The following is a 23,849-nucleotide window of genomic DNA, read 5'->3' on the forward strand; positions in this document are numbered from 1 at the left end:
ATATAGGGCCTCTTCTGAAATCAGAGAATGGAGATTAAAGATTTAAATATATTCTTCTCTAAGGCTCCTTCCAACTCTAGCATTCTTTTTGTTTTTTTTAATTTTTTTTTTTTAACGTTTTATTTATTTTTGAGACAGAGAGAGACACAGCATGAACGGGGGAGGGGCAGAGAGAGAGGGAGACACAGAATCGGAAGCAAGCTCCAGGCTCTGAGCCATCAGCCCAGAGCCCGACGCGGGGCTCGAACTCGCGGACTGCGAGATCGTGACCTGAGCTGAAGTCGGACGCTTAACCGACTGAGCCACCCAGGCGCCCCCCAACTCTAGCATTCTGTAGCTCTGTGATCAGTTGTTCTCTTAGAAGCCTAACCATAGATGTAGTCACATCCTCCTCACATAGACTTCATGACCAAGAGAGCTTACTGCATGTTTAGGATGGTAATCACTGGAAAGCATGAAAGGCATGAATATTTTAGAATTAAATAAGTTTATGGTTACTTGCACCAAAAAATTCCTGGTCTATCAAACATAAATTCTTGGTCAAAATAAAATAAGACAACCCCCTTCCCATGCTATTTTATAGTCTGAAGGATGATTGTGTCTGTTATTAAAAGACCAAAGAAAGCATGCTTTCTTATGGAAATGTGTGGCTTCTTCAGGAAAACAGATTTGGAACTGAGTTGTGAATAGAGGAGAATATCTCAGTGATTTGCATATTCCTGCAATCACTATTACCACTTATCTAAAACACTCACCCCTTTAATAAACCTTTCTATATAGAAACATTTCTATTTGTAGTTTGAATATTCATATTAGATGTTTCTTACTATTTTAGAAAAATAATCAAAAGGTAGAGAAAATATGCGAGATATGTTAAATGTAACAAGCTGGCATCCTAACTCTATGTTCCCTTTTTCAAAAAAAGAAGTTCAAGTTGAGATCTGCAATCAATGTGTTGCTCAAAATTCTTTAAGAATAAATGGCTGTATGGATAATCTTGAGTGGCATATTGCAAATAAATTCTCTTTCATATTAGTATTTACGCTGAACGTTAACATCCTTTATGGATGTTTTACAGTAAATTTATTTAACTTAAAAAAAATCTTTGTTGACATATAATTAACATACCATAAAAGTGACCCATGTAGAGAATCTAGTTCAATGGTTTCTAGCATATTCATACATCTCTCTGCCATCAACTTTATATCATTTTCATCACCACAAAGAGAAATCCTAAAGCCATTTGTTGTGACTCCCCGGTTCTCCCCAAACCACCCCCCCCCACACCAGCCACAAGAAACCACAAATCTACTTTGTTTCTATAAATTAGCATATTTTGGACATTTTATGTACATGGAAACATATATGTGTTTTGTTTAATTTAGCATAATGTTTTCAAATTTCATCTACATTGTAGCATGTATCAGTACTTCATTACTTTTTATTGCCGAATAAATTAAATCATAAGGCAGGCCACATTTTGTTTGTGTGTTCTTCAGTTGATAGATATTTGGGTTTCTTTTTGGTTATTATGAATGACATTGTTGTGAAGCAATGTTAAAATGTTGTGCCTGTATAAGTCTTCCCATGAATATATCCTTTTATTTTTCTTGGGTATATATACCTAGGAGTAGAACGGCTGGGTCATATAGTAACTATGTCTAACAGTTTGAGGAATTGGCAAACTATTTCCAGTGAGGCTGCACTACTTTACATTCTAACCAGCACTAAATGAGGCTTTCAATTTCTCCATATCCTTGCCAATACTTGTCCAAAGCCATCCTGGTACAAAGCGGTATTTCATTGTGGTTTTAATTTGCATTTTCCAATTGGATAATGATGTTGCACATCTTTTCATGTGATAATTATTGACTATTTGCATACCTTCTTTGGAGAAATGTCTATTAATATCTGTTGCCCATTTTCTAAATTGGGTTATTTATCTTTTATTATTTAATTGTAATAGTTCTTATATACTCTAGATACAAGTTTCTAATCAGGTATATGATTGGCAAAGAGTTTCTTCGCATCTGTGAATATCCTTTTCACTTTTTGAAGGTGTCCTTTAATACACAAAAGTTTTTGATTTTAGTGAAGTTCAGTTTATCTATTTTTTTCTTTTGTTACCTGTGCTTTTGGTGTTATATCTAAGAAACTATTGCCTACCCCAAGGTCATAAAGATTTATTCTTATTCATCTTCTAGGAGTTTTATAGTTTTAGCTCTTACATTTAGCTCTGTGATACATTTTGAATTAATTCTTGTGTATGGTATGAGATGGGTCCAACTTCATTCTTTTGCATCTGGATATCCAGTTGTCCTGGCACCCTTTGTTGAAAAGACAATTCTTTCCCCAATTCAGTTACCTTGACACTGTTGTTGAAAATCAAATGACCATAAATATATGGGTTTTATTTTCTAGACTCTCAATTATACATGTATGTCCTTATGTGAGTGTCACACTGTCTTGATTACTATGGCTTTGTGTTAAGTTTTGAAATCGAGATGTGTGAGTCCTCCAAAATTGTTCTTTTTCAAGGTTGTTTTGGCTGTTTTACATGTCTTACTTTCCCGCTAAATTTTAGATCAGTGTGTCAATTTATGCAGAAAAGGAAGCTGGGATTTTGATGTTGCTTGTATTTGAATCTGTAGATCAGTTTGGGGAGTATTGTCGTCTTAGCCATCTGAAGTCTTCAGATCCAAAATCTATTTATTTATAAATTCTGTATTCCTTTCTTGAATGGACACAATTCAAGGTGGAGAAAAATCTCTAGTGACATTCTTAGCACTGTTATCGGGGAAGCTTTGTTTAGTATTAGAATATTTCTCTGTATCTTTTTTTTTTTTTCAACTTTGCTGATGAGACAACACTGGGAGGGGCAGCATGTGGTAGAATTGCTACATATCTCAGACCAGATTGGTGAACTGAAATCAACAATATTAAAGTTGTCAGTCTTTAAAGTAAATAACTAATTTGGGTTCAAAAACAACTGTTCAACATGTTGAAGAAGTTTTAAAAAATATCAAATTACCTATAGTTGATAGTTTGAGAAGAAAAGAATGAGGGCATGATAACTGGCTTTTTACATATCTGATGTTCTACTTCAGAAGAAACAAAATGAAGCAAAAGAATAGGATGACATTATAAGGGGATAAACAGCACAATGAGCATGTTTGTACATTATAGAAGACCATTTTGATATATTTACTAGTTTGAAGTATTATATAAAAAAGATTATCCTAATAATATTTGATATTCAGAATATATAATGACCATCAAAAACTGCAAGAGGCTCAATGATTTAAAAGATAGTGTTATGTCCAGTATCTTCCATTTACCAAACAGGAGAAAGGGATTAGAATATTTTAGAAAAATTCTTGTCAACAAGGTTTGCAAAAGACTTACTTTTTCTGTCCAAATGCATGTCATCCACCGGGAGGTGAGGCACTATGGGTACAAATTTAGAGTTGAACTATTGTGCAGTTGACTTTATTTCATTCTGGTTTAAAAACAGAAAGCAGAGGTGTGGAGGCACATCTCTTCCATGAGTGAAGTGGCAACTTAAGTTAACATGGAGATTAGTAGTAATAATAATTGCTAATAATTACCAAATGCTTTCTTTATAAAGGTGGTGGGATTATTAGTCTCATTTACTCATGAGTGAGTTGAAGTTCAGAGAGGATATGTAACTTGTCCAAAGACACAGACCTCACTAGTGGTGGAGCTAGCATAACTCAAGGGTGTCTGAATCTAACTGCTATGTTTTTCTACCTTCCAAAAAAAAAAAAAAAAAAAAAGCTTAAGCAAGAATTATGAAGGTTTAGTTTAATGCCTTAATCCCTCAAGCCTATTCCTGTTTTACTTATCCTGACCGTGCCATTTCTTCTGCACCTTCTTTGCTTTGAAAAACTTCATGGAAATAGGTACTCTAGTGATTCTAATACATCTGTTCATTCTTTTGAGTGTGTTGGAACATTTTAGAAGTAAATGTGGTGACAGCTTGACATTTGTTAATCCTGACAGGAAGCACTAGAAACGCAAGGTGTTACGGGATATTTGGTTCATCACAAGCTATTTTTACATATTTTCACATCTAAGACCCATTAGTCTGATCTTGATTTTGTCTATCCTCAGAATTATCTACACACTTAAGGATGCTTTAATTTGAGAACGGTCTCTAATCTGAGTAAACATGGCCTGTAAGAAAAGTCTATTTAGGCACTATGGTTCTCTCGGTCAACACTGTGTATACCCACACTGTCTAAGAGCAGCTGATGCTCTTTCGCCATCTCCAGATGGATGCCCCAAAAGGGCTGCCATTACAAAGTACCACAAGCTGAATGGCTTAAAAAGAACAGAAATTTATTCTTCCACAATCTGGAAGCCAGAAATCTGAAGCAACTGTCGACAAGACTATTCTCCCTTCAAAACCTCTTGGGGAGGATCCTTCCTGGTCTCTTCCAGCTTCTGGTAGCACCACGTATTCCTTGGCCTGTAGATGCATTACTACAACTTCTGCTTCCATCTCTCCCTGACATTTTCCCTGTATCTTTGTGTCTTCACATTGTCTTCCCTCTTTTTATAAGGATACACAGTCATATTGGGTTAAAGTCCTACCCTAATTCAGTATAACCTCATCTTAACTTGGTTATATCTACAGAGATTCTATTTCCAAATAAGATCCATTCACAGGTACTGGGGTTAGGACTTCAACATGTCTTTTTAGGGGACACGATCCAACCTATGACTCCAAATCTGGGATTTGTGACACTGCTTAAGTGTGACCGACTGAGGCCAATTCCTCAGAGGAGCACAGAAGTGGGTAGACTCACTCTACTAAAAATAAGTTAGTCTCTTAGCAGTTAGAGTGATTGCTCTTTCAGCACCTCCTTCACAAAATGGCTGTATTTTCATGATTATGTGGATTTTCTCATATTTGAAGTGTCCCCCAGATGATGTTATTTCAACTAGTGCAGCATGATATGACAACAGTAGTACTGCAGTGCAATGCAAATATCAACAATCACGAAATCAATCGACTGAGCAGATGATGTGACTCAACTCGCTGTGACAATCAGCGCATGATTGATGTGAGGAGCACAGCTTTCCGCAGCAGCTGCTTCGCTGAGAATCGGTTTTAGTGAATCACCACTGCAGCTGCCATTTTTCTCCGAGCCAGATAAATCCTGACATGAATAAAGTGCTGTTATCGGAGATGTTAATTCAGTTAGTAATAAATGTCACTGGCCTAAGTCTGAGACATGTAGTCACTCTCAAATTCAAGGAAGGAGATAATTTTGACATTGTATCTATTTTTGTTGAGTTTTGCCTCTTTTTTTGGTGTGTCCATAATCTTTTATTGATTAATGAAATATCTTTATTTTTATTTTTATTTTTGAGAGTGAGAGTGGGGAAGAGGCATAAAGAGAGGGGGACAGAGGATCTGAAGCGGCCTCCGCACTGACAGCAGTGAGCCCGATGTGGGGCTCAGACTCACAAACCACGAGATCACCACCTGAACCAAAGTCAAGATGCTCACCAGACTGAGCCACCCAGGAGCCCCTGAATTTAATGTCTTAATGTGAAGCATATCTAAATAAGTTAAAGTGAAGGCTTCTAAATAAGTTAATTCATCTTCTTTTCCTCAAAAATTAAAAATAGAACTACTGTATGACCCAGCAATTACACTACTAGGCATTTATCCAAAGGATATAGGAGTGCTGATTTGAAGGGGCACTTGTACACCAGTGTTTATAGCAGTGCTATCAACCATAGCCAAAGTATGGAAAAAACCCAAATATCCATTGTCTGATGAATGGATAAAGAAGATGTGGTGTGTGTGTGTGTGTGTGTGTGTGTGTGTGTGTGTGTGTATATAGTGATCAAAAAGAATGAAACCTTGCCATTTGCAACAATGTGGATGGAAGTAGAGTGTATTATGCTCAGCAAAATGAATCGGCCAGAGAAAGACATCATATGATTTCATTCATATGTAGAATTTAGGAAGCAAAACAGATCAACATAAGGGAAAGGGAAGCAGAAGTAACATAAAAACAGAGAGGGAGTCAAATCCTAGGAGTCTCTTTAATACAGAGAACAAACTGAGGGTTGTTGGTGGGGTGTTGGGTGCAGGCATGGGCTAAATGGGTGATGGGCATTAAGGAGGATGCTTGTTGGGATGAGCACTGGGTGTTATATGTAAGTGATGAATCACTAAATTCTATTCCTGAAATAATTATTACACTATATGTTAACAAACTTGGATTTAAATTTTAAAAAATAATAAAATTAAAATAAGGTAAAAAAATCAACAAAAAAAATAAGTTAATTCATCTCGAAAGCAAGTATATTTAATTTAGTGTGTCCAGTAAACAGTGCTCTGGGGAAAAACAAATCTTTAGAAAAAGTGTCTTAAGGTTTTCCTTTATTCTAAAATTGTACTTCAATGGCATCAACAGTTCTTAAATTTAGACACGAGCGTGGGACTACGGTGTGAGTGGTAGACATGAAGTGCAGTCCATACGGCCTAATGCAGTAACCTGCTGCAAATCCCTCTCCAGTTCTATACAGATCATAAATTAGAAAAGTGAAGGGTTTTTTTTGGTTGACCCATATACCTGGATTTAAAAAACCTTCAAAAGAACAGCAAACAACTGACAAAAAGAAACAAGACTAGGCTGCCTCTCTTAGCAAAGATAAGTAGGAAAACCAGAAATGAACATTTTAGCCTAAGTCTCTTTACCAGTGAACTGAGTATGAAGTCTTTACCTGGTCCGTTTACTTTTTAGAGATTGTTCTTACATTTGGTGCTCAAGAGGTACTCTTAAAAGACCCTTTATGAATGGATTTATCTCAAAATACTATTCCAGGGTGGGCTTTTTTCTTAATATTAATCTAGAATCTGAAACTAACATCCTATATCTTATTTAGATAGAAATATCTAAATCTGCAGCATGTTAAATAGTTAGCAAAGACATATGACTTTTGAATAAAGTTCCTCTAGTATATTTCTCTTTTATGTATGCTTTTCCTAGACTATAGGAGAAAGAGCAATAACTGAGAATATCAGGACAAAGTAGATTCAAGAAGGCCACTGTTAGCCCAACCACTAAGAGAATCAAAATCACACAGGAATTCATACAGAGTTAGTTTTAAAAGGAAATGGAGGTCAGGAAGAGGAAAAAGAGTTGGATATAAAGTCAGTTTTATTAATGAAAAAAAAAATAAAGTGCATTTGAAATTTCCTTGGACATTTTCTGGTCCTATGTTGGTAATTGGTTATTTAGAGCAATTTGATTTAGATGAAGCTGAGTTTATATTCCGTCCTGTCCCCTCACCCCAATGAAGAAATGGCCTATGATCTTGTGTTAGTCATTTACTCTTCAGTAAGTACAAAGTACAGTTTCTCCTTTGGTACAAGGAATGTCCGAATAACGACTATGGTTTATTTAGCACTTATTATGTGTTAGGCATTATACTAAGTACTTTTCAGACATTGTCTCACTTAATGTGCATAACATATTGCTCTGTGAGGCAGAAGTTTTCTTTCCACATTATAAATAAAGATAACTGGGCTGAAGTTATCCAAGTTACAGCTATTAAGTTCTAGAGACAGTCTGGCTCCAAACCTCATGTGCATGGCATTATACTGTCTTTAGTATTAGAATCTCTCCCAGCTTTATCCTTCTCTGACCAGACCTTTAGGAGTGTCTGACTTCATTTGCCCAGTGTTCCCGCCTGTGACACTGCCCCTCAAAGAGGCTCAAGAAGGCTTACATTGAAAAGCCCTTAAAGCTCCCACAGGCTATCTGTGTACATATAGAAACTAAAGTCCGAAGTGTTTACTGTTTTGTAAGAGGTCATTATTTATGTCCATTTTATAAGAGCATCTTGACTTACCCCAAAGGACACTAAATAATAATAATAATAATAATAATAATAATAATAATAAATTTGTATATAATAATAGTATATATTATTATTATTATGCTTAATATAATATATATTATTTAAAATTGAAGATCTATTTACAGTTTTTGGTACTTCTCTCCTACTTAGCACCTCTGTTAATCTAAGAGCCTGTCAAATCACCTTCTGGTAGATATAGAAGATGATAACACATTTACGGCTGTCCCGAATGGCCTTCAGGGATATTGCTGTGCTTCTAAAAAAACAGAGCTGACTGCTTTAAACAGGCTACTGACCTCATCAAGTTGAGGATGGGGCATCCCGTATTAGAGTCCAACGCTGATAGAATATCCTGTAAAAACCACTTGTGTTAGTTTGTTGTTTTAATCTTTAAACGTTTATTTATTTCTGAGAGACAGAGAGCGTGAGCAAAGGAGGGGCAGAGAGAGAGGGAGACACAGAATCCGAAGCCGGCTCCAGGCCCTGAGCTGTCAGCACAGAGCCCAACATGGGACTCGAACTCACGGACCAAGAGATCATGACCTGAGCTGAAGTCAGATGCTTAACCAACTGAGCTGCCCAGACTCCCCTAAAAACACTTTGAAAAGAAATGTGGCATATCCGAAATAACCTCTAAAGTAGAGTTGGTCAACTCTCCTTGCCCACATATTTACTTTGTGCTGCTCCTGTGGGTTGATTTAATCAAGTTATGCTGCTGTTCTTGGCACAGTATGACTTGGTGTCCGGCACACCTGGGTTCCAATCTTAACACTGTTTAGTGCTGGCTCTATTATAACCTCAGGCTCTTTTTGGATCCAATAGCATTAATATGTACTTTTGAGGGCTTTTGTGAAGATTCAGTTAGAGAATGTTTAAGACATCTGGAAAATCATGAACACTCAGGAATTGTTAGCTCCCTTCCCTCCCGAGTTGGTATATTCACTTTCATATATAAAATGGTTTTCACTGAATATAAGAGTATTGGGGTTAGTGCTTAAAATTTTAAGTCTGTTTTATCATTAACTGTGATGCTTAACAGCGTTCGTGTTAGCCCCAGATATACCTATTAAAATGGTGTAAGTCATATGGAACACATCTGAGACTTATGAGATGATTTCCTGGTGTTTGAGGATTGTGATACAAGCAAGAAAGTAATCTAGGCTAAGAAGTTTAATATTATTGGAAAACTTTAAAACATAAGTTCCTTTATTGGAGCTTTGCAAGCAACATTAAGAAACAGTGAGTAGTTTATAATAAACGTGCATCTGGTGTCTCAGTGATGTGGTTTTTCTATGACACATGGTAAGAAGGTAGACAAAGGGGCTTTCCTAAATGATCAGAGTGGTTTTCACTTTATATACATTCAATGCCAGGAATTTTAGAACCACACAAGCCACACCTGAGGAGAGAGCCAGACCAGGTGGGAGTGAAATGTGGCAATTTTGCATGCTTTATGCTAAGTACCATGAAATACAATCCTTCCTTCTTCCCCCATCCTAATACACATATATTCTTACCTTGTATCAACTGAAAATTAGAAAAAAAGTGGGTTTTTCCCTCCCAAGCTAATTTGATGGTGTACAGTAACTTTTGTTCAGGTATTTTACAACCATTTATAAAGGAGAGGTCATTTTAGGGTGGGCCTTTCTACCCTGATTTACTTAGAGGAATGAATAGAATTCTGATCATTATATTAAAAGATGGGTGTGTGTGGAATCCCACAATTTGAGCCAGTATTAAGAACTTAAAAAAGATTGATTGTGAAACTCAAGTATAATGCTAGAAACAATAAGGACAAAAACTAACCCCCAAACAGTTGAAAGACCATGGATAATGCAATCACTATGTGAAGAGGAAAAGATTAGTAACAGACTTCTCTTCCAAGGAAAGGAGGGAGAATATCAATTCCTCATACAAAGTGAATTGTTATGATTGGTTTCAAAGAAAATATAATGCTAAAGAATCCTGGAATTTTGATGTCTCTTGGGTAACTATAATGTACATTCTGTAGTCAAAACATGGAGAGAAAATAATCTCTCAGAGTATGGTTGTTTTCTTCATTCTGAAGTGGATGGTGGAATGAAAAACAGAAATTTTTGCTTTGACTGCTCCCTAAAAAGTGTCCTCCTGGGTGGATGGCAGAGGCCGGGTGGGGAGGAAGAACTATTGAAGAGCATTGCACATAACGTGGTCTCAATATTCTGGAATGCTGGTGACCTTCCAGTAATTGGAACACATCTGGCGAGTAAATATAGATTCTCAAACTCTTGTACGTCATAGTTGACTTGCATGTTGGCAACCTTGTATTACCTTCAAAGTATAAATTTAGATCCACTGTGAAGTAATTGTAGATCCAAAGTGAAATTTAGATCCACTGCATCTTTGAATGTAACTTAATAAAAGTTGGGGAGGAGGCTTTTGTTTCATTTTGTCATTTCAACTTACAGACATCAGCTTGGTACAAAGGATGAAGACAGTAGCAAAAACACTTCTGCTTCCATCCCTCTTTACCTCTCTCCCCTCATTCCTTCCTTTACTGTGAGAAAAATGAAGAGACAGACGATTTAAGGACCTGTTGCTTATTCTTTTCTGTCTTGGGATTCTGGACGTTTAAATGGAAACTAACGCATGATTGAGACCTGGCTTATTTAGAACCCTGCTTAATGCTTTTTTATCTCAAGAAATGTTTGCTTTAATTTTTTATGAGAACTTTAAACAGATTTAAGAAGTTTAGATTATATCAAATCCCTTTTAAATTTGTTTGTCTTCTGGTATTAAGCTTAATTCTATTATTCCATGATTTCAATCATTAACCTCTTATGAAGATAAGAACAGATTTTTTTTTTTTTTTTTTTGCTTTTGCCTTTGCTGATTATTGCTTCTTCCTCCTGCCTTCTGGGAGAACACCCTGTTGTTCAGTTTTTGACACACTGATCTCTCTGAGTCTGAGATTCTGTCAATTTGCATCTTTTCAACTATATATTCTATACAAAATTGCTGAGATTTCCATTTCCAATTTTCTCCCCTTGCCTGAGTTTCAGGCGCATTGTTCCAGTGACTTACCCTGCATATCCCTTTGGCTCTATTGCCACCATTTGAACTTCATCAGCTCTCGCCCTCATCTGTTATTTTGTTAGTGGTTCTGTTATCCCAGCTTCTCAAACATAAAAGCTTAGAATGAAGCTTTCCTTCATTCACTATAGCTATCACCACATTCCATGGATTTTTTTCATTTTGAAATGTTTTTTTAAAATTTTTTATTGTTTTAAATGTTTATTTTTGAGAGAGAAAGGTGGGGTGAGGGGAGGGGGGAGGAGACAGTGCATGAGCAGGGGAGGGGCAGAGAGAGAGGGAGGCACAGAACCCGAAGCAGGCTTCAGACTCCGAGCTGTCAGCACAGAACTCATGCAGGGCTCCAACTTATCAACTGAGAGATCATGACCTGAGCTGAAGTCAGCTTCTTTAACTAACTGAACCACCCAGGATCCCCTTGAAATGTTTTTTTAGAATCATCTATATTATTTAAGAGATCAGTCTGCCAATTATCACAAAGTACAAAAATAACAGTGGATTAAACACAATGTGAATTTAGTCCCGTGTTATGGACAGCTCAGGTAGATGGTACAGAGGTGGAATAGTGGCATGGCCATGTTAGGGATGCAGCCTCCTTCCATTTTGTTGCTTTGTCATCATCCCCAGAGTCTTGATTGTCCTTGTCTGTTTGGTGAATGATGGCTCAGCACCACAGGTACAAACCAATGTTCGAAAGGCAGAGGCCACAATTCCTTCTCTCTTAGGATATAACCTAGAAATGAAATACATTACTTCTGCTTATAGCCCACGTTTAAATGACAAAATACAGTTGCATGGTCATATTTAGCAGCATGGGAGGTTTGGATATATGGTTCTTAGCTATGTGCCCAGCTAAGCTTCCAGTTTGTACAGAAGATGAGGAGAAGAGCTTGGGAGCCAACCAGCAGCATCTGCCACACCTTCCACCTTCCTTACTCCAATTTTAATGTTTTTACCCTTTGGGTGGGTCTTTATTGCCCATTGCCAAGATTATTTCTAGAGACTTTTAGCTGGATTTACTGTTGGCTCCCTATAAAATCATCAATTATTTCTTTTAAAGAGGTACTTTTTTTTCCCCCTCTTGTTAAATCTGTGCTCAGTAGCCCACAGCACAAAGTCTCTGTTTCAAAGCTCTTTATAATCTGGTCCCAGCTTTGCGCAGTGGCAGTATCGTAGCCAATGACGTTTATCCGAGGTGCAATTATTGCTATAATCTGGCCCTAGTCTACCTGTTTATAATATTTTTTCAACTTTCATTCATTCATTGATTCATATATTTATCCAGTAAATATGTGTTGAGTGCCTACTCTGTGTCAGACATGTAGTCATTTATTTTCCTAAACCAGTTCACATGGGTTCTGTGAATAGAAAACATCCTCATGAATGTACATACTTTCTAATGTCACAATGATTCATTTCTTTGAAGCTTGTTTTCACCATCGTAATGCTTGAGAGGTTACGTACATTTTGAGAACAGCTTTTTCAAACTAGGTCTTGCAGTTGAGGTGGTTAATTTGCTTTTAGGAATCAGCTGATGTTCACTTGACATATTTCACTTGCAGCTTTTTGTGCATTTTAGAGTGATGATTTGTTTTTAAAAACAAAACAAAAATAGAAGAATGCTTATTGAAGCAGCTGTAACTAGATTTAGTAGCTCATTGAAATTGTGAAATAGCTCAAATGCAAGCATGATCTGAGCATTACCTCACGTATTATAGTTGTCTAGTTGCCTATTTGTTCCCAAACAACATCCTCAGTCCTGCAGACTAAGGTGCGAAGGTGTGTATTGTAGAACACACCTTATTTGGACTTTGTCTTCCAGACTACATTTTCTTCTTTTTCTATAGCCCTAAGTAATATAGAGACAGTTACTTAATACAACTAATATGACATTATTTTTATATTTTATTCTTTCAGAATAGTTACTAGACCACGTCCAGGTCTAGGGTGAGGTATGTGAGGCTGAGTCGCACAAATACAGGGTCAAATCTTTATCTAAATTCTTGATGTTTTTTTCATCATAGAGTTTTTGAACTAATTTTGATTTTTTTAAAATCGCACTAAAATATTACATTCTGTCTTGAAGTGACTGCTCTTGTTCCATGTCCTGCCTGGTAGCCTCATCTCTGAAGTGGGAGTGTGGTCATGTAATTTTCAAACTACATCTTTGGAGGGAGAGGAGAGGAGGGGGAGGAGAGAGTGGGTAGAAGCTGAAGGTGCTTTCACCTGAGGAGTGTTGCTTGTATCTGTCTTACACATTGTCCATCTGCTAAAGAATTCGTTTGGGAAAAAAATATATTAAAAAATAGTTGGAAAATCACTGGACTAGATAGATGATTCACAATTCTGGTTGTGCGTGTAATTCTAATAGGATGGATTTTTGCTGACCTACCCACACCTTAATCTGCTCCTCTCATAAGGCATGCAACAAACACCCTTGGGTGAGACCACTTCCTTCTTGCCTTGGGTATCTCTTAGCTGTCATATATATCACCGTGTTTTCTCTAGATTTAATTGTAGTTCCAAGAGAGATAGTAGAAAGAATTAGATCTTGTAGAGGTCTAATTAGACCTTGCAGAATCTAACAGATTCTGCATCTTATATTGAAGTTCAGCAAGGACATAGTAGAATACCCAGTTATATTATTTTGATTTTATTTTAAGTTTCTGTTAATGTATTTAACACATATGATAATTATGATATAACATATAACTTCAATTAATCTATTAGTATAATGATAGTTATAATTTATAAAAATAAATATTCATAAATAGGAGATGTGTGCTTAAAGGATTTTTTTTGTTGTTGTTAGGGGCATGCCACTATTCTTGAAACAGAAATTACTGCTTTTTTGTTAGTAAAAATTTTGATAGTTGATAACTTAGGATAAGTAGACTCTCTCAGCCTCTTAATCTTTAGCATATCCCTCGTACATCTGAATTTTGATGTGTGTGAATAATCAAAAATATGTACGGAATATTATTTTCAAAGTCCATTCCATAAGTATATTTGTATGTAACACAGCCTCAAAGAGGTGGAGAGGAAAATATAAGTATGTCACTGTATTCTTTCTCTTTTTGTTTCTTGGTTCTATTACAAAGGGTAGAAATAGTAGAATTTCATAAAATGAAAATGCTAATATGGAAAAGGTATAAAATAGGGTTTTTTTAAAACATGCATTTTAGAGATACAAAGAACAATGTTTAGTTTTATCAAACTGACTTTAAATTGGGTTCCTGTTTGCAGTTTCTACTAGATCTTTGTCAAGAGGTATAGGAAGATGCTTGAAAAAATTAGGACCACAAAAGTATGTTTTCTTAATCTTGTTTTTTAGGGGTAATATTTACATTGTATTATATAAATGTTGAAGCTTATAAAATTGAATTTTATTGCTACTTCCTCCATGATCATGTTTTCATGTATTTTTCTCTTCCTCTTCTCAGTTCTTTATATTTGGCTTGAACAGTTGGGCTCAATTGAAGGGAAACAGTCTCAGATGCAGAGTGAGAGGAACAGTGAAAACCATATGGGAAGCTGGGTATAGGAACAAGGTTAAAAGATGCCTGTTTCGGATTTTCAAATTCTTTCACAGTGATAAAAGTATGCATTCAGGAAGCTCTGAGTCTGAAAAGTACCTCATGCACCTTGACATTCAACATATTTATTTCATTCCTCCTACCATGTGCAAAATGTTGTGCAAGAGGAATGAGTCACAGTCCATGTCCTCAAAAGGCTTTAAAAAACATTCTGAGGTGGAGATGGGAAGGCACTAATCCGAAATATATAAGTTTAGTAAGAAATACACCAGAGTGTTTTGTAGCAAAGGGGAGGGAACATAGAAGTCTGGAAAAGGGGCGCCTAAGTTGACCCTGAATGGTTGAATATATGCTAGCCACGGGATGGGGAGGGGATTGAGGGCAAAAAACCTCGGTCATGGTGACAATATAAACAAGGCACAGGGGTGCCATTGGCTGGGTATGACTTCAGAGCTTTAGGATTCATGCAGGTTGGACCTGGGTGAAAATGAGGGAGAGTTATATTGGGGCCAACTTGATCCTGTAGATGATGGAAAGGCTATGAAGGATTAATTCTAGAATGACCATGAGCACATTTACTTTGACATAATTCTATCTGACATCTGTAAAGAACAGAGTTTCAGGAAGCAAGAATGCGAAGAGTCATTTAGGATGTTGTTGCTGTAGTCGAGGAAGAATGAATGGTAGGCTGGCTGAGGGCAGTGGGAGTATGGTAGAGGGAATTTGCAAAGTGCCCTTCTGCTATCAGTGGCCAGTGTGAATACTGATGGTTCATGTCCCAATTATTTTTGACCCATCTTGTGTCAGGTGCTCAACCTTGAGATACAGGCCCCTTTCTGTGAACAAGAATGTACATTGTTTATCTTTGTTTCTAGGAGCAAGATGGTTGAATTCTTTCCACTGGTCTCCATTAGGTAGTGGGAATATTGGTCCAATGCCTCAGGGCACTTAAGAAATGTAAAAAATATTTCTACAGTCATACTGGAAAAGTGTCCTATGTTTTACAATTTCCCAAAGGTGTGGTCATGCCAAGTATTTGCTTGCAGTCATGTTTCTATGCCTACAAGCATTTGTTGTAATGGCCTGTCATTTTTAGATGATGACTTTCTCAACTTGACATTAATCCCTAATAGCACTGATGCAGTAATTGTAGCTGGCAATCCCAGGTACTAACACCTGTTATTTGAAATGAAGCCATTTTGACTTTTAACAGAAAAATTTATTGTAGAATTAGAGGTTCTGCTTTTCACAAGAAGTCAGGCAAGTCATGGCGTTTACCAGTTGTAACTCTATTTAAAAAAAATAAAGCACAGACAAAATCTTTAAATTTATTAGTCTAACTGAATTTATACTTTTTCTGGTTCTTAATAGCTTTTTTTTTATTAATTTACAGGAAAGAAAGTTTATCAGTTTCTTCCTAAACCTCTTAGAAATAACAGCATATCTTAATCTGAGACTTGTAAGTATCCTTTTCTTCTTTATTTAGAAAATTAGATATTGATTTTGTGGAAGAAATGGCTCCTTCAGGAAAACACTTGACAGGATATAGCTATGCAATCTGAGTTGGCATGCAAAATTTGAATGAAAGTAAAGCACGCAAATAATCACCTCTTAAAAATGAAACAAAGAAACCAAATCTCAATCAGAATATCTTCATCAAGTCTATCTACAGCAAGTGAATGTTTGATTTATTTTTTGGCAATTTCTCTTTTTTTATGTCATTTTTGTTACTTTTTCCCCTTTGTGAAAATACCTGTGTATCCACATATTTTAGAAAGTCTGTAACATCAATGGGAAGGAAGAGGAAAAGTGTAGGGTGTGAACACAGGAAAGAATTTGTATTCTGTTAAAATTTACATGGCTTTGGATGACTTCGTATTTTTTATTTACATTTTCAGTGAATTTTTTTGTAAAATCAAAGCTAGGTATCAAAATTACTAAGGTTCATTCAGTTTCTGAAATGCCAGATTCAAAACTGGCCAACTCAGGAACAGGGAATCTGGGAGACCCTTTCTGTTTCAGTTTACCAAGAGGTAAAGACAAACACATCTTTTCACAAGCAAATATTTTCTTAGATAAATTGATAAGACTCAATGGAAAAAAAAAAAAAAAGCTTTGTCCTAAAAATGTATCTGTAGTAACAGCATTTAATATTTTATTCCTTGAAAGATATTTGAAGTCTCATGTAATCCTATTTTAGCATTAAGGCAAGTAGTTGGCACACTGAGTCAAGGAGTACAGAGTCTAGGGCCCCTGGAGTAAAGACAGATTAATGAAGCAGTCAGGTAACTAAGGTTTAGAGCTAGGTGAGTTCTTTACTAGGTGGGTAAGACCTTAGCATACTTCTGGACTTCTCACCTGTAAATATTTGTGTTTGAAGGTTGTTGACTAGAAATGATGACTACCTTAGATCATTTTATGATTCTAGGACATCTCTAAAACGTTGTTGCTTAGTAGTTAATAGTCATTTTATCTTGTGTAATCTATGATTATTATAATGGCATTAACATTCGTGTAGTAGCTAATAAAACCAACCAATAGGAACTGAGACATATTTCTAACTTGCTTCATCAGATAAGATCTCAGCAAATTGTTTAATTAAAATGTGTACTGTGATCTTAATTACACATTCTGTTGCAATATAAGTTGTTTCCTAGTTCCAGGACATTAATTTTCTGTTCCAATGCACCCATATTATGAATCTTATGTGTTGGAGCAAGCTACCTGAATTCTCTAGTGCTTCAATTTGTAAGTAATATGAAGTTAAAATGCTTATGTTATAGGCTTGTTATGGGGATTAGATGAAATGATGATGAAACAATGCAATATAAATAGTAATAATAATAATAATACTGAGATAAACATATACTGCAATCATAATTTCCTATCTTTACTATATTCTTTCATAGACTTTGAGGTTTTACCCACATAATGATTTCATTTGTCAGTGTGTAAAAAAGCTCTTTGTAAAATCACTGAAAGAATAGTGAGAATGGAGATTGTTGGCTACATTCCCAGATATTTTTAACAAGCATCCTAGATAATTCACGTGAAAATGATCTACAGGCTACCCTTTGAGAAACACTAATTTTCCTTTAAAAATGAGCCACAAACTAGCTAATTATCAAATCACATGTGAGGTTTATAAAAGGTAAAAAAAAAGTATATAAAAATATAAACATATTGGGCTCCATCTTGGAGATCCTGATTTGGTAGATCTGGAGCAAGGCTTTGTAACTTGTGTTTTAAACAAGTTGCCATACTGATTTGGGTATTTGCAAACCACTGCTTTACAGCCCCACCACATCTGTAACTTTTTATTGATAAAGCTTATGGCTGTGCCTCCCATATGTGGATGAGGGGATATCATAATGGGTTAATGCTTCAACTGGTCTAGTTCAAGTTTCAGGAGGGAAGAGATGAGCTTGGATGTCTGCATTTGCATAAATTAATCAGATTGACAGTCTTCTCTACCTTGGTTATGTAGCTATTTTAAATAAATCCAGGAGCCAATCCCATAAACTGCACAATCCCTAAATGAAAAAGGGCTGTTGGAGACCATCTAGTTTAAATATTTGATTTCACAGAGGTGAAAAATGAGGCTCAGAAGTCTGCCTAAGGCCACAGGGCAAGATTAGAACCAACACTTGGATTTCTGCCCCTAGCTCAGTTCCATTTCCATTACAATTAGTTGACTTTGATTCTGCCATTTCAAACCTGTGAAACCAGCTACTCTAGTGTTGGCTTTAGGCTTCCCAGCAGGCATAGAAAGTGCCATATGAGTCAGCTTTCCTACTTTTCAGCTCTCTGAAAGTGACAGCTTCTTCCTTTCCATCTCTAGTTCTCTATCTTGAATACAAAGAGGCAGGAAGGCCACTTCGGGACTGAAGGTACTCCCCAGGAGAGGCAGCCTGTTCAGCAGTGGCCCCATCTTCCCAGCTGCCTTCCTGATTCTTTATCTTAGCCAGAGCCATCTGCTTTTTCTTACACTCTCTATCTCTAGATGGCAGAGCCATCACTGTTTTTGCCTGTCTTCTTACTCTTGCATCACCTTTTTCTTGGCATAACTTATCTCATATTAGTTGCCCTTGTTTGGACACTGTTTAGCTTTGGAGTACCATTAAGTTCAACAAATATTAAGTACTACTGTGTTCCAAGAACAGCCTTGGGTACCAGAGATGTAAAATGAATCTAGAATTGTCCTACTTTCAGAAGAGCTTACAATATCATGGGGAAGGAGATGACTGTAAAAAATCTGCAGGAGTGCTTGAGAGTGTTATGGGAACCACGGTTACCACTTCAGGAAAGGCAAAGAAATCTTGGAAAAGGAAGTGACATTGGTCTGTTTTGAGTGAAAAAATCATAACCCACAGTATAAATGTGCAACATTTTGCAAGCACATGAAGAGAATGTTTCTAAGGCTTAATGAAGAGAGCTAATGCAATCAGAAATTAATAAAGGTAGGTGTCAGCATGATGGAAAGAAAGGCATACTACAATCTGTAGCAGGAAACCTGGGTTTTCTTTTCACACTACCAATCACAACTTATGTGACCTTAGCCAATTCAGTGAGCCCCATTGACTTCGCCAAGCGCCACTTGACTGCTCACTCAATTCATTCAAATAATGAAATTTAAGTTTAGGCTGTCCTATACTCTTGGGATACTTTCAGGTAGAGGAAAAGTGCCTCCCAAAGGTCCATCTGAGGCAAGGCTTCAGTTTTGAGTAGGTATTGATCCAGTGAAGAGAAGCTTTCGAAGAAGGGTGCTCCAGCCAGGAGGAACTGCATTCATCCATCAGCCTGAGTCTTGAGGTGAAGGGAGTGTATTTCTGAGTTCTACGAGTCCTGAGTGAGGAGCAGTTTCCTTCAGCTGCTGGACCACAGGGACAGGAGCAGCGAGAGGTGAGGCTGGGATGTAAGCAGAGTGTAGATCATTGCAGGGTGTTGTTAGTCATGCTAAGAAACCAGGTGACTTTGTCCTGGCTTAAGGAGAGTAGTTGAAGAGCTAAGATAGTAAGGTTTGTGTGGCTGGCATGAAGAGTGGAAAAGGAAACAAAACTGAGGCAGGATGATTTGTGAAGGGGATAATCCAATCTGGTGATGTTGATGACCTTAACTAGGTTAGTGAAAGAGAGTGAGCAAAGCAGTTAGTCCATAAATTGAGGAACTATTTAGAGAATGGAGTTTATATGACTTGATGGTCATGAGGTGAGGGAAAAGGATGCCTGCTGGGCTCTGATTTGTGCAACTGGGTGGATTTTAGTGCTGCTCACTGAGAAAGAAACCCAGGAGGAGGAACAGGTTTCAAAGGAATTCAAGGATCTCTAACATGAGGGGATGAAATCATCTGTCCTGGGGTTCTTCATACTAACTGGCCTTCCACATGCTGAGAATATCATATGCGTTGTCGCACTTAGTCTTCTCAGCTGTGGGAGGTAGTATTATGTACTCAAAAGATGTGAAAGCTGAGGCTCAGAGAGCTCAATGCTTTGTATAAGGACCCTTAGCTAATAAGTAGTGGAGCCAAAAGTTCAGACCAGAGCTAAACCAGGTGTATTTCATTCTAAAGCAGGCATACCTTCTATTGTATCACTCTGCTTTCCCTTTGAGTCTGACACATGTAATTCTGTGAAAATAGGTCACTTGTAGAACACAAATAACTTTAGACTTTATAGATTGTTAAATTGAAGGCATAAACTCTACCTTCTGACCGATCATTATCTCTCACCTGGGATACTGCAATTGTCTCCAAACTCATCTCTTGGATCCACTCTTCTTTTCCAGTCTGTTCTGTTTGCTGCCACCAAAGTGATCTTTTTAAAGTTCAATTTTGATCATCATGCTATTGCTTCAAAAACTTTCATGACTTTCCATTGCTGTTAGGATAGACCAAATTCTTAACATGCCCCAATGATATAGCCCCTGTTAACCGACCCACTTAATCTTGTGCCCATTTCCCACCTTCTTCTCTGTGTTTAGGCCACACTGGCCATCCCTCAGTGTCTGAAATGTGCTATGCTTTTCTCTTATGCATGAAATACTCTTCTTCCACCTCTGTACCAAACAGCTAGCTCCTTTTTCTCATAGCTCATATTGTCAATGAATCAGGTTCTGGTACACTCACAAAACAAACTAGTTTTTCATCTAAGATCACATTTTGTATTTATGCATGGATTTGTGTTGATTATTCTTTTTATCACCCATTATTAGATTCCAAGAAAGTAGTTCTAGAACTGATTTGTCAGGCATATAATTGGAACTCAGCAGATATTTTCCAAGCAAATTAATAAATTTATAAAGGAGCGAATGTGATTCTGGGTTAATTAATTTATATTTGATTATTTATTTGGTATATTATCATTTAAAATTGAAAAGAAAAAACATTTTCTTTATTCCTGTAAAATAAACCAAGTTTCAGTTATATACAATATTGGTTTTAAATATCTCGATGATATAGTATTTCCCCTGGTATTATATTATAATTGTTTTTCTCCTTCTGAAGTCAAATTTTCTTTTGCACAATAAATGAAACTAATTCCAACAGCATAGTGGTAATTACTGAATTGACATTTTTTTGGATTAAACCAATTAAACCAAAGCAATTAAAACTTGGAAATGGCAACTATAAAAGAACAATATGTCATCATTTCGTGTACCAATGAAGAATGGAAATGTGTTATAATTAGTTTGTAAATGTCACATCTTATTGCACTTGCTAATTAAATGAGATTTTCCATCCCAGACTTGCTGAAAATAATTTCGAATTTTCAGGAGTGATATTTTATTTTTTTCACTCAAGAATGGTTCTTTGCCATTTGACTATCATAGTCTAACAACTGAGGTTGAGATAAGGCCAAGTGAAGAAAGCCATTACTGTGTGAGCCCATAGCTCTCAAGTGGCAGGGTGTTTTCAGTCCTCAAAACAGGCTACCAGGACCCTGGACTGAACAAATGATTGGGCTGTGGAATGGAATCTAGCATGAGAGATTTTTGCAATCTATTCTACAGATACATTGGTGAGACCCCCTGGAATTATCTATGAACATTGACCATCGTGATTGTCTAGCTTTCAGTCTCACAAAGCCAACTGAAAGGATTGGATTACATGAGTGCTCAACGAAATTCTTTAGTTTGAATAACCTGTAATTCTAAATGCACAAAGGGAGGAAGTAAAGTAGGTGGAAGAAGTCTTACATATTAGAGATTAAAGTTCTTGTTGTTACAAGAGACAGGTTCTTGGCCACTAGAGCAAGGATTTATGATGCAGTCCAGTGCTTATCAACATGGGGATCCTGGTCTGCTAGGATTCTACAGAATTATTAGAGGGGTCTATGAGCCGTATGTATGTATCTGTGTTCAAATAAATACTGTCACATACCATATACATTACCATTTTCCAAATGTATATAGAGTATTCTTATAAAAATGAGAATTAATTGCTTTGCAATATGTATTTCATAGTATCTTTTCATCTGTTCTATATTTTCTCAATCAACAGATATCTAAAAAATGTAGATTCTTCAACTTTGAAGCATCATCTTACATTAAACCTCAATAAACTAGTTGTATCTCCCATACTACATGATATACAAACTTTTATTTTTCCCCACAACTAGATTTTTGAGAATCTTCAGATTCCTAAGTGCTGCGTGTCAGTTTTTCTTGTTGGATGCTCTGGTTTCTCTGCTCACCACTTCCTTCTGTTTCCTAAAACTTTTTGATGCTGCTGCAGCTCTCTCTAGTCAAAATCACACTAGGATTGTCCTCAGGGACCTCTGTCTGTTGCCCAAAGCAGAGATATCGCTAAGATGGTTGTGGTACATAGTAAACTTTACCAAAGACTGGAGGATGATATGAGAGAATTATAGTGCAGAAATGGGTCATCTAGCATTAGATATTCAACATCATTTCTACTAGAGTCCATTAATTGTGCCTATTTGTGGGTGTCCCTACTGGTTGGCTCTCTCCTTACTGTCCAGCCTTGTTTGAGGTGTCTACCCTCCTTCCATAGGCAAGATTGCTTCAGTCCTGTCCTGCCTGGACTCTAGGCTAGAATCCCTCTCCCTACACATAAGGAAATCAGCACATGTTATGATTTTATATCCTGGAAGTTATTATGCAATTCAGACCTCAATAAATATAATTTTAAAATTACAACAGTAACTAACTGTTATTGTTGAATTTCATCAGTTCAAGGTAGGATTATTATTTAACAAGCCTTCTCTACCCTAATAATGTGCTCCAGGGCTTTTCAATCAAAGGGGAGAATGATTTTTTTCAGAGCCTTGGAAGAATATAGATTGACTTCTAAAACACAGCACAGGTCAAGATACGGACATGCCTTTCCCTAATAGACTTTACAATCAGAAACCTCACCCTAAGCACATGAAGGCCTGACCTTCATAGAATGGGATAGCAAAAGGTTTACATTCTTCTCCCACACACACCTGAAGTCTCAGCCTTTTCATATTGCAAATTATATTCACCATGTCCAATGATGATCTGATGTTAAAAAAATTGTTTTATCCTTGAAACAATTAGAATCCATCATTATTGTGGGATAAATACTGGCCTAGAAGTCTAGTGACATGCTGTTTAGACTTGATTCTGAAATTAATGAGGTCTTCTTCATACCAACAATCTGCTCTCCTTTTCCTCATCTTTGTTCTTTTTTAATTTTTTAATTTTTTAATTTTTGAGTAATCTCTACACGAACTTGGGGCTCAAACTCACAACCCCGAGATCAAGGGTCACATGCTTTTCCTACTGAGCCAGCCAGGTGCCCCCTTTTCCTCATCTTTGAAATCAGGATTGTTTTTTTGTTAGTTTGTTTAATTTTTGTTTATTTATTTGCTGATGACTAAAGTTCCTTCTACCTCCAAAATTCTTAGGTCTCTCCAAGTTACTTATGGATTGTCAATTGTTTTTTTTCTCTTGACTGTCTTTAGTAGCATTGATTAATTTGACTTTGCATCAATTCTATGAAATTGTACGATAGGAAAAAAATGAGTCAGAGGTGCTGTGGTGAAGGTCAGATAGACATTTGAGTGTCTTGTGAAAAATGTTACATCTCAATTTTAAAAATTAGCCTATTGAAATATTTCTATATATCCTTAAATGCAGAAAGCGCACTTATTAATTTTCACCCAGCTTCTGAACCTCACAGGTCATTAAAAATGTGTTATGAAAAATTAGTCACTTGTCCACAGTTATAGATGGTGATACAATTAGGAGCTGAATCATATATTTCCATCACTACCTTCAAGTTTAAAAATGAGGGTTACCATTAAAATAAATTAAAGGGAGAGATTGTGTCAGAGTGCAGATAATGTT

General features: G+C 36.6%; 1 protein-coding gene and 1 pseudogene across 9 annotated transcripts in view; both read left to right on the forward strand.

The window, feature by feature from the left end:
- Positions 1–23,849, forward strand: part of PKIB (cAMP-dependent protein kinase inhibitor beta) — a 170,795-nt gene that overhangs the window by 112,623 nt on the left and 34,323 nt on the right. For 6 of the 9 annotated variants that reach the window (XM_042939734.1, XM_042939732.1, XM_042939738.1 and 3 more), the window contains one exon: positions 15,910–15,975. The exons of 1 other annotated variant lie outside the window; for it this stretch is intronic. The gene's annotated coding sequence lies outside the window, so the exon portion shown is untranslated. Of the gene's footprint in view, positions 1–14,226; positions 14,288–15,909; positions 15,976–23,849 lie in introns of all 9 variants that reach the window. 2 more of the 9 variants (XM_042939733.1, XM_042939739.1) reach the window with 1 other exon arrangement.
- Positions 12,131–12,289, forward strand: LOC122220902 (annotated as a pseudogene).

This window comes from Panthera leo, chromosome B2, assembly GCF_018350215.1.
Source record: "Panthera leo isolate Ple1 chromosome B2, P.leo_Ple1_pat1.1, whole genome shotgun sequence".
Lineage (NCBI taxonomy): Eukaryota > Metazoa > Chordata > Mammalia > Carnivora > Felidae > Panthera > Panthera leo.